Raw genomic sequence first — 10,452 nt, forward strand, 5'->3', positions numbered from 1 at the left:
CGTGTTTGTCCCGCGTCCAGGTCGGGTGCGCTTGCAGTAGGGGTTACAAGCGTCCACGCGGGAGGGAGCGAGAGGCTTATGCGAGTGCCGTCCCGTCTTCCCCGCGTGGCCAACCCTCTGTAAGAGGGCCCTGGACCTTCCTTTTATAGGCGTAAGGAGAGGATCCAGGTGTACAATGGGAGGTGTAGCAGTGTGCTAACGTGTCTAGCAGAGAGGAGCTAGTGCCCTAAGTACATGTCGTCGTGGCAGCCGGAGAGGTTTTGGCACCCGGTTCGTGTGGTGTCGTGGTCGTCGGAGGAGCGCTGGAGCCTGGCGGGAGGACAGCTGTCGGGGCTGTCGAGTCCTTGCTGACGTCTCCTTGCTTCCGTAAGGGGGCTGAGAGCCGTCGTCGTCATAGAGCATGCGGGCGCCATCATTACTTGTTTACCGGGACGAGACCGATGGGACGCCGGTCTTGTTCCCCGTAGCCTGAGTCAGCTTGGGGTAGGGTAATGATGGCGCCTCCTGTGACGTGGTCGGTCCGAGCCCTAGGTTGGGCGAGGTGGAGGCTCCTCCGAGGTCGAGGTCGAGTCTGTCTTCCGAGGCCGAGGTCGAGTCCGAGCCCCTGGGTCGGGCGAGGCGGAGACCGTCGGCTGAGGCCAGGGCTGAGTTCGAGCCCTGGGGTCGGGCGATGCGGAGTTCGTCGTCTTCCGGGGCTGAGCCCGAGTCCGAGCCCTGGGGTCGGGCGAAGCGGAGTTCGTCGTCTTTCGGGGCTGAGCCCGAGTCCGAGCCCTGGGGTCGGGCGAAGCGGAGTTCGTCGTCTTCCGGGGCTGAGCCCGAGTCCGAGCCCTGGGGTCGGGCGAAGCGGAGTTCGTCGTCTTCCGGGGCTGAGCCCGAGTCCGAGCCCTGGGGTCGGGCGATGCGGAGTTTCATATGGCGCCTGAGGCCGGACTTGGCTGCTGTCAGCCTCACTCTGTCGAGTGGCACAGCAGTCGGAGCGGCGCAGGCGGCGCTGTCCTCTTGTCAGGCCGGTCAGTGGAGCGGCGAAGTGACTGCGGCCACTTCGGCTCTATCGACTGAAGGGCGCGCGTCAGGATAAGGTGTCAGGCCACCTTTGCATTAAATGTTTGCGTTAAATGCTCCTGCGATACGGTCGGTTGGAGTGGCGACTTGGCCAAGGTTGCTTCTTGGCGAAGACTGGGCCTCGGGCGAGCCGAAGGTGCGTCCATTGCTTGAGGGGGTCCTCGGGCGAGACGTGAATCCTCCGGGGTCGGCTGCCCTTGCCCGAGGCTGGGCTCGGGCGAGGGGAGATCGTGTCCCTTGAGTGGACCGAGCCTTGACTTAATTGTACCCATCAGGCCTTTGCAGCTTTGTGCTGATGGGGGTTACCAGCTGAGATTAGGAGTCTTGAGGGTACCCCTAATTATGGTCCCCGACAGTAGCCCCCGAGCCTCGAAGGGAGTGTTAATACTCGCTTGGAGGCTTTTGTCACACTTTTTTGCAAGGGGACCGGCTTTTCTCGGTTGCGTTTTGTTCCGGTGGGTGCGCGCGAGCGCACCCGCCGGGTGTAGCCCCCGAGGCCTCAGAGGAGTGGTTAGACTCCTTCGAGGTCTTAATGCGTTTCGCGATGCTTCGGCCGGTCTAGTTGTTCCCTCATGCGAGCTGGCCGTAGCCCAGGTGCACGGTCGGGTCCCAAGTTCTCGGGCTGGTATGTCGACGCTGTCAACGGTTTGGGCGGAGCCGGGTTTGCGAGAGCAGCCCCCGAGCCTCCGCACAGAGCGAGAGGACAGTCAAGGACAGACTCGACTTTTTTACATACGCCCCTGCGTCGCCTTTCCGCAAGGAGGAGGGGGGAAAAGCGCCATGTTGCCCTCGGAGGGCGCCGAACATGGTGTCTCCAGTGAGCTGCTAACGGGTAATCCGAGTGGACGTCCGTGCCCCATTTGTTAGGGGTCGGCTAGAGGCCCGGAGGCGCGCTCCAAAAGTACCTGCGGGTGATCTGCCGGACTCGGTCCCCTTTTGACGGGGTCCGAGGGCTCGATGCCTCCCTCTGATGGGATTCCGTTACAAGATCGTTCCCGCTGGTCTTGGAAATGTCCTAGGGTACCTCGGGAGCGTAGCCCGAGCCTTGGTTATGTATCGAACGTACCCAGGGTCATCCCTCGCTCTGCGTCTGAGGCGGCTGTGAACCCTTCGAGGGCCAGCCTTCGAACCCCTGATCAGTAGTGGGCGCGGAGCCCAAGTGGCCTGAGGCGGTCGTTGAACCCTTCCGAGGGGCCGGCCTTTGAACCTCTGACCAGTAGTGGGCGAGGAGCTCGAGCGCTCTGAGGCGGCTGTTGAACCCCTCCGAGGGGCCAACCTTAGAACCTCTGATCAGTAGGGGGGCTCGGGGCCCGCTTCCTTCGCGGATAAGGATCCCTTTCAGGGTATCCCCTTTCCCGGTCCCTGTTGTAAGAGAGAGAAAGAGGAAAAGGAAAAGGATACGAAATCGAATGATGTGGCACACCTTTTTTGACGCGGTCATTATGGCGAAGGCGAAGCGTCGCCCGCTTCTCCTGCCAAAGGTGCCGCCTATCCCGCCGCAGAGTTAATGCGACAGGACGAGTGGTTCGCGGGGCAGCCGTTGCGCGTGCGCGAGCCGTTCGAGGAACGGAACACGAGCGCGCCGTCTTCACACCGTGGGAGAGGGTTCTCTTGTTGTCCCATGAGGGGACGTGAGCTTGGCTGACGACGTGACCGCTGCTTCCGCCCGCCTGCCACTGCCATTACTGCCGGCCCATTTTTGGCCGTATTGACCGTCGCGCCTTCTCCTGCAGCTGACTGACCCATGACTGATGCGCCTGGCTAGCACTGTTGGGTCATATGCAGGGTTGCCTCGAGTCGCGGTACTGGTTCCGCAGTCGAGGAGGCACGGTAGTGGCGCGAGGGGCGGTGCGGTTGCTCGCACGTAGCAACCGGCGCGCCGGTTGCATGACGTGTGGGCCTGGGTCTCCATGCTGGGCGCATTGGAGTCGAAGGGGTGTGCCCACTTGGCGCGGTTGCATGCTGACTGCATGGCTGTCCGCCCTTTCACCCGCTGGTCTGGGCGAAAGTGGAGGAATGCTTGTAACCGCCGGGCAGTTGCGCGCACTGCGCGCGGCGGTTTGGCTTCTTCTGCCCTGGGCCGGCTTGCATGACGCGTGGGACCCAGCCACCGTGTCGTAGGGGGAGGACCTTGGAGCGTGTTGGAGAAGACTCAGCCAGCGATGGCTGAGGACACAAGTGGGGAGAGTTGCCTTTAAAAGGAGGGTGACCCCCTTGAAAGGCAATCATGTCTTTGCGCTCCCTTATGCGTCGCGTCTTTCCACCTTCCGAGCCCCCGGATGGGGAACACTCGCAGTCTTTCCACCTTGTCGTCGGAGGAACGCAACTTCGCGGAAGTTGGTACCTTTCAGCCATCGTTCGGCTTCAAGGATTTTCATCAGGCAGCCTGGCCGCATCCCCTCGCCGGTGGTCACCCAAGACGGTGACCACCAGCCCCTGGGTGGGGAGAAGCAAGCCGGGTTGCGGCCTCTGCCCCTCCCTCAGCTTCAAGGATGTTCATCATCAGTGCTGGGGAGGGGAGTGCGCCGAGTTGGGGTCGGTCTCTGCGCGGGCAGCGGCCCGCTCCTTCCCTCAGTGATCGGGGGGAAGGGCGTTCGCCGTTCGTGGCGCTGGCAGCTGTCGCGTTCCCGGCTCTCCGACCCGAGCGGCTTCAGAGCCGCTTCCGGCGCCACCTTCCGCCACGGTAGCCGGAAGAGGTTTCTCCGCCGATGAGATAGCCGGTGCCGCCCACGGACTGACCTCCAACTCTACGGCCTTCTGCTCGTCCTTGCCTCTCGAGTGAGGACGTGGGCGAGAGCCCTATGGCAGCAGCACCCGCCCTGAGGTCATCGCTGCTGCTGTTCGGCCCCTCGGAGCAGAAGTCGTCGCCGTCGCTGTTGGAGCGGGCGGCGGCGAGCCACCCGTCGGCCTTCTGTTGCTCCGCAGGCCCCCCAATCGTGTGGGGTTGTTTGTACCTGCGGAGGTGGAACCGGAGTTCCGTTTGTAATGGCACCTTGAGTGCCGGTGTCTTGTTCATTGTGGCTGTCGGGGCCTGAACATGTATGTATTTTCGGCATGGAGCCGTGTTTTTTCCTCATTTCGAGCACTAAGACTCGCATGTCGGCTATCTGAACCGCTTCGCCAAGCGTGAGTTGCCTCGTGCGAAGGTGACGAGTGAGGTATCCGTATCCCAGAGGCGTAGGAGTCCCTCGGCTCGGTCGGCCTTGCTGTCCGAGGCTTCTCTTGCTTAGTTAAAGGAACCCTCGGCCGCTCTTCGATGAGCCGAAGCCGGAGGTAGCGGTGTCAGCACGAACAGAGGCGGAGTTGGCTCGAAAAGAAGACTTCGTCGGCCGGAGCCTGGTCGGGCCGTCCACTGGCGGGACCGACGCCGGAGTCGAGTTGCCGAGGCCACGAGCCGGGCTGACGTCCTTGGGGGACAGCTGGCTGAGGCTTCGGGGCGGCCGGCCGAGCTGTCTGCTCGAGCAGGATTCCTGGAGAAGACCCCGCCGGCGATGGTCCGGGCGTGGTGCTGATGTCGTCCTTCGGAGTGTAGATCCTTCGACCGCGTCGCCGTCCGAGGCTAGGCCGGACTTTGCCGAAGGTGTAGTTGACGCCGAGGGTGCTACTGCTCCCTTCAACTGTCAATGCCCGAGCCTGCAGGATCGGGTTATCTTGTAGTGTGCGTATGTTTTCTGTGGCCGCCGAGGCCCAAACATACTGTCGTCGTGTTGTAAAGCTGCGTTTCTTTTCCTCTTGTATCGAGTATCTGGACTTATTTGTCGGTAACAGAATTGTTTGTCCGAGCGAGAGTTACTTTTCACGGAAGGTGATGAGTGAGGTATCTGTATCCCGAAGGCGTAGGAGTCCCTCGGCTCGGTCGGCCTTGCCGCTTACGTGTACTCTTACTCGTCCGTAGGGTTCTGCCATCGATATAGTCGAGAAGGCCCGAAAAATCGTTTCGGCAGAAGAGTTTTCGAGCGTGAAGACTTGTTCGGTCTGCGGAATCACCTATCCGAGCGTGAGTTACTTATCACAGAAGGTGATGAGTGAGGAATCTGTATCCCGGAGGTGTAGGAGTCCCTCGGCTCGGTCATCCTTGGCTGCTTACGTGTACTCTGTCGTTTTCAGGATCCCACTTTCGAAGTAGTCGAGAAGCACGAAAGACATTATGGCAGGAAAGATCTTTTTCCAAGGAAAATTTTGACGCAGAGGGGGTTCCCCCCTTCTAGCCCCCGAGGGAGGGTCGGGCTTTGCCGAGGCAAGGCTGACCCTTCCTTGACGACTAGACTTTGTGTGTGAGCGAGGTGTGCGAATAACTTGAAAGCATCTTAAGGGTAGAAGCGACGTAGCTGTCGGATGTTCCAAGCGTTGCTGTAGACCTCGCCTTAACTGTTGGCCAGCTTGTACGTTCCAGGCTTCAGAACCTTGGCGATGACGAATGGCCCTTCCCAGGGAGGCGTGAGCTTGTGCCGCCCTCGGGCGTCTTGTCGCAGCTGAAGCACCAGGTCGCCCACCTGGAGGTCTCGGGACCGAACCCCTCGGGCGTGGAAGCGTCGCAGGGATTGCTGGTACCGCGCCGAGTGGTAAGGCCATGTCCCGAGCCTCTTCCAGCTGGTCTAGCGAGTCTTCTCGGTTAGCTCGATTGCTTTGGCCGTCGTAGGCCCTCGTCCTCGAGGAACCGTATTCTAAGTCTGTGGGCAAGATGGCCTCGACCCCATAGACTAGAAAGAACGGTGTGAAGCCCGTGGCTCGACTCGGCGTTGTCCTCAGACTCCAGACCACCGAGGGGAGCTCCTTCATCCATCGCTTGCCGAACTTGTTGAGGTCGTTGTAGATCCACGGCTTGAGCTCTTGCAGGATCATGCCGTTGACACGCTCTACTTGCCCATTCATCATGGGGTGAGCCATGGCGGCCCAGTCCACCCGGATGTGGTGATCCTCGCAGAAGTCCAGGAACTTCTTGTCGGTGAACTGGGTGCCGTTGTCGGTGATGATGGAGTTCGGGACCCCAAAGCGATGGATGATGTTGGTGAAGAACGCCACCGCCTGTTCGGACCTGATGCTGTTTAGGGGTCGGACCTCGATCCACTTGGAGAATTTGTCGATGGCGACCAGCAGGTGCGTGTAGCCCCTGGGTGCCTTCTGCAAGGGGCCGACGAGGTCCAGACCCCACACAGTAAACGGCCAGGTGATGGGTATGGTCTGCAGAGCCTGAGCGGGCAGGTGGGTCTGCCTTGCATAGAACTGACACCCTTCGCAGGTGCGGACAATTCTAGTGGTGTCGGCCACCGCGGTCGGCCAGTAGAAACCTTGTCGGAAAGCGTTTCCAACCAGGGCTCGAGGCGCTGCGTGGTGGCCGCAAGCCCCCGAGTGTATCTCTTGTAAGAGCTCCTGGCCTTCGACGATGGAAATGCATCGCTGGAGGATGCCTGAGGGGCTGCGGTGGTAGAGCTCTTTCCCGTCCCCCAGCAAGACGAACGACTTGGCGCGCCGCGCCAACCGCCGAGCTTCGGCTCGGTCGAGGGGTAGCTCTCCTCGGTGGAGATATTGCAGGTACGGGGTCTGCCAGTTTCGATTAGGCGTGACCCCGCTCCGCTCCTCCTCAACGCGCAGTGCCTCACCCTCGGGGGCCGAGGGTGCCTCAGGCCGAGCCGAGGGTTCCTCTGGCCGAGCCGAGGGTGCCTCATGTCGGGCCGAGGGTGCCTCGAGCTGAGCGAGGGTACCTCGGGCTGAGCCGACGGTGCCTCGGGCTGAGCCGAGGCTTTCTCGGGTTCGGGCGCGTCGTCGGTCTTGACGGAGGGTTGATGCAGGTCTCGGGAGAAGACGTCCAGGGGAACTGTCGTTCGCCCCGAGGCTATTTTAGCCCGCTCGTCCGCAGTCTCGTTATAGCGTCGGGCGATGTGGTTGAGCTCGAGCCTGTAGAACTTGTCTTCCAGGCGCCGAACCTCATCGCAGTAGACTTCCATCTTCGGGTCGCGGCAGTGGGAGTTCTTCATGACTTGGTCGATGACGAGCTGCGAGTCACCGCGAGCGTCGAGGCGTCGGACCCCTAGCTCGATGGCGATGCGCAACCCATTGACCAGAGCCTCGTACTCGGCCACATTGTTGGACGCCGGGAAATGGAGGCGTAGCACGTAGTGTAGGTGCTTCCCGAGGGGCGAGATGAAGAGCAGGCTCGCGCCTGCTTCTGTCTTCATCAACGACCCGTCGAAAAACATGGTCCAGAGTTCCGGTTGGATCGGAGCTGTTGGGAGCTGGGTGTCGACCCATTCAGCCACAAAGTCCACCAAGATCTGGGACTTGATGGCCTTCCGAGGGGCGAACAAGATCGTCTCGCCCATGATTTCCACCGCCCACTTCGCAATTCTACCCGAGGCCTCTCGGCACTGGATGATCTCCCCTAGGGGGAAGGATGACACAACAGTTACCGGATGAGACTCGAAGTAGTGTCGCAATTTCCGCCGCGTCAGGATCACCGTGTACAACAGCTTCTGAATTTGTGGGTAGCGGATCTTGGTCTCGGACAGTACTTCACTGATGAAGTAGACTGGTCTCTGGACGGGCAATGCATGCCCCTCTTCTTGTCTCTCAACCACGATCGCGGCGCTAACCACCTGAGTGGTAGCGGCGACGTAGATCAAGAGGGCTTCTCCTGCAGCGAGGGGCACCAAGATGGGTGCGTTCGTGAGGAGCGCCTTCAGGCTCCCGAGGGCTTCCTCGGCCTCAGGAGTCCAAGTGAAGCACTCGTCCTTTCTTAAGAGGCGGTACAGAGGCAGGCCTTTTTCGCCGAGGCGCGAGATGAAACGGCTCAGAGCCGCAAGACATCCCGTGACCCTCTGTACGCCTTTCAAATCCTTGATGGGCCCCATGCTGGTGATGGCCGCGATTTTCTCCGGGTTGGCCTCGATGCCCGCTTGGAGACGATGAACCCCAAGAGCATGCCTCGGGGGACCCCGAAGACACATTCTCGGGATTGAGCTTTACGCCTTTCGCCTTGAGACACCGGAATGTCGTTTCAAGGTCAGAAAGGAGGTCAGAGGCTTTCCTCGTCTTGACTATGATGTCATCGACGTAGGCCTCGACCGTTCGACCAATGTGTTCGCCGAACACGTGGTTCATGCACCTTTGGTATGTCGCACCCGCATTCCTCAAACCGAACGGCATGGTAACATAGCAGTACATGCCGAAAGGTGTGATGAAAGAAGTCGCGAGCTGGTCGGACTCTTTCATCCTGATTTGGTGATACCCTGAGTAGGCATCGAGGAAAGACAGGGTTTCGCACCCAGCAGTGGAATCCACGATTTGATCGATGCGAGGCAGAGGGTAAGGAACTTTCGGACATGCTTTGTTTAGACCAGTGTAGTCTACACACATCCGCCATTTCCCTCCTTTCTTTCTCACAAGCACAGGGTTGGCGAGCCATTCGGGATGGAATACCTCTTTGATGAACCCTGCCGCCATTAGCTTGTGGATCTCCTCGCCTATGGCTCGGCGCTTTTCTTCGTCGAATCGGCGCAGAGGCTGCTTCACGGGTCGGGCTCCAGCTCGGATATCCAGCGAGTGCTCGGCGACATCCCTCGGTATGCCTTGCATGTCCGAGGGACTCCACGTGAAAACGTCGGCGTTTGCGTGGAGGAAGTCGACGAGCATTGCTTCCTATTTCGGGTCGAGCTCGGAGCCGATCTGGATCTGCTTGGAGGCGTCGTTGCTGGGGTTGAGAGGGACGGACTTAGCCGTCTCCGCTGGCTCGAAGTTGCCAGCGTGGCGCTTCACGTCTGGCGCCTCCTTAGAATGGCTCTCCAAGTCGGCGATGAGGGCCTCGGATTCGGAGAGGGCCTCGGCGTACTCCACGCACTCCACGTCGCAATCGTACGCGTGTCGGTACGTGGGGCCGACGGTGATGACCCCATTGGGGCCCGGCATCTTGAGCTTGAGGTAGGTGTAGTTGGGGACGGCCATGAACTTGCCGTAGCATGGCCTTCCCAGCACTGCGTGGTAGGTTCCTCGAAACCCGACCACCTCGAACGTGAGGGTCTCCCTTCGGAAGTTGGAGGGTGTCCCAAAACAGACGGGTAGATCGAGTTGTCCGAGGGGCTGGACGCGTTTCCCGGGGATGATCCCGTGAAAAGGCGCAGCGCCTGCCCAGACCGAGGACAGATCGATCCGCAGGAGCCCGAGGGTCTCGGCGTAGATGATGTTGAGGCTGCTGCCTCCGTCCATGAGGACCTTGGTGAGCCTGACGTTGCCGATGACGGGGTCGACAACGAGCGGGTATTTCCCTGGGCTCGGCACGAGGTCGGGATGGTCACCCTGGTCGAAGGTGATGGGCTTGTCGGACCAGTCTAGGTAGACTGGCGCCGCCACCTTTACCGAGCAGACCTCCCGACGCTCTTGCTTGCGGTGCCGAGTCGAGGCGTTCGCCACTTGCCCACCGTAGATCATGAAGCAGTCGTGGACCTCGGGGAACTCTCCTGTCTTGTGATCCTCCTTCTTATCGTCGTCGCGGGCCCTGCCACCTTCCGCAGGTGGCCCGGCCTTGTGAAAGTGGCGCCAAAGCATGGCGCACTCCTCAAGGGTGTGCTTGACGGGCCCCTGATGATAGGGGCACGGCTCCTTGAGCATCTTGTCGAAGAGATTGGCACCTCCGGGAGGTTTCCGAGGGTTCTTGTACTCGGCGGCGGCGACAAGGTCCGCATCGGTGGCGTCGCGTTTCGCTTGCGACTTCTTCTTGCCTTTCTTCTTGGTGTCGCGCTGAGTTGACGCCTCGAGGACATCTTCCGGCGGGCGGCCCTAGGGCTGCTTATCCTTCCGGAAGATGGCCTCAACCGCCTCCTGGCCGGAGGCGAACTTGGTGGCGATGTCCATCAGCTCGCTGGCCCTGGTGGGGGTCTTGCGGCCTAGCTTGCTCACCAGGTCGCGGCAGGTGGTGCCGGCGAGGAACGCGCCGATGACATCCAAGTCGGTAACGTTGGGCAGCTCGGTGCGCTACATCGAGAATCGTCGGATGTAGTCCCGGAGAGACTCTCCCGGCTGCTGGCGGCAGCTTCGGAGATCCCAGGAGTTTCCAGGGCGCACGTATGTGCCCTGGAAGTTGCCGGCGAAGGCTTGGACCAGGTCATCCCAGTTGGAGATCTACCCCGGAGGCAGGTGCTCCAGCCAGGCTCGAGCGGTGTCGGAGAGGAACAGGGGGAGGTTGCGGATGATGAGGTTGTCATCGTCCGTTCCACCCAGGTGGCAGGCCAGCCGATAGTCCGCGAGCCACAGTTCCGGTCTCGTCTCCCCCGAGTACTTTGTGATAGTAGTCGGGGTTCGGAACCGGGTCGGGAACGGCGCCCGTCGTATGGCCCGGCTGAAAGCCTGTGGACCGGGTGGTTCGGGCGATGGACTCCGATCCTCCCCGCTGTCATAGCG

The sequence above is a fragment of the Zea mays genome, chromosome 3 (genome assembly GCF_902167145.1).
Source record: "Zea mays cultivar B73 chromosome 3, Zm-B73-REFERENCE-NAM-5.0, whole genome shotgun sequence".
In the NCBI taxonomy this organism is placed as follows: Eukaryota; Viridiplantae; Streptophyta; class Magnoliopsida; order Poales; family Poaceae; genus Zea; species Zea mays.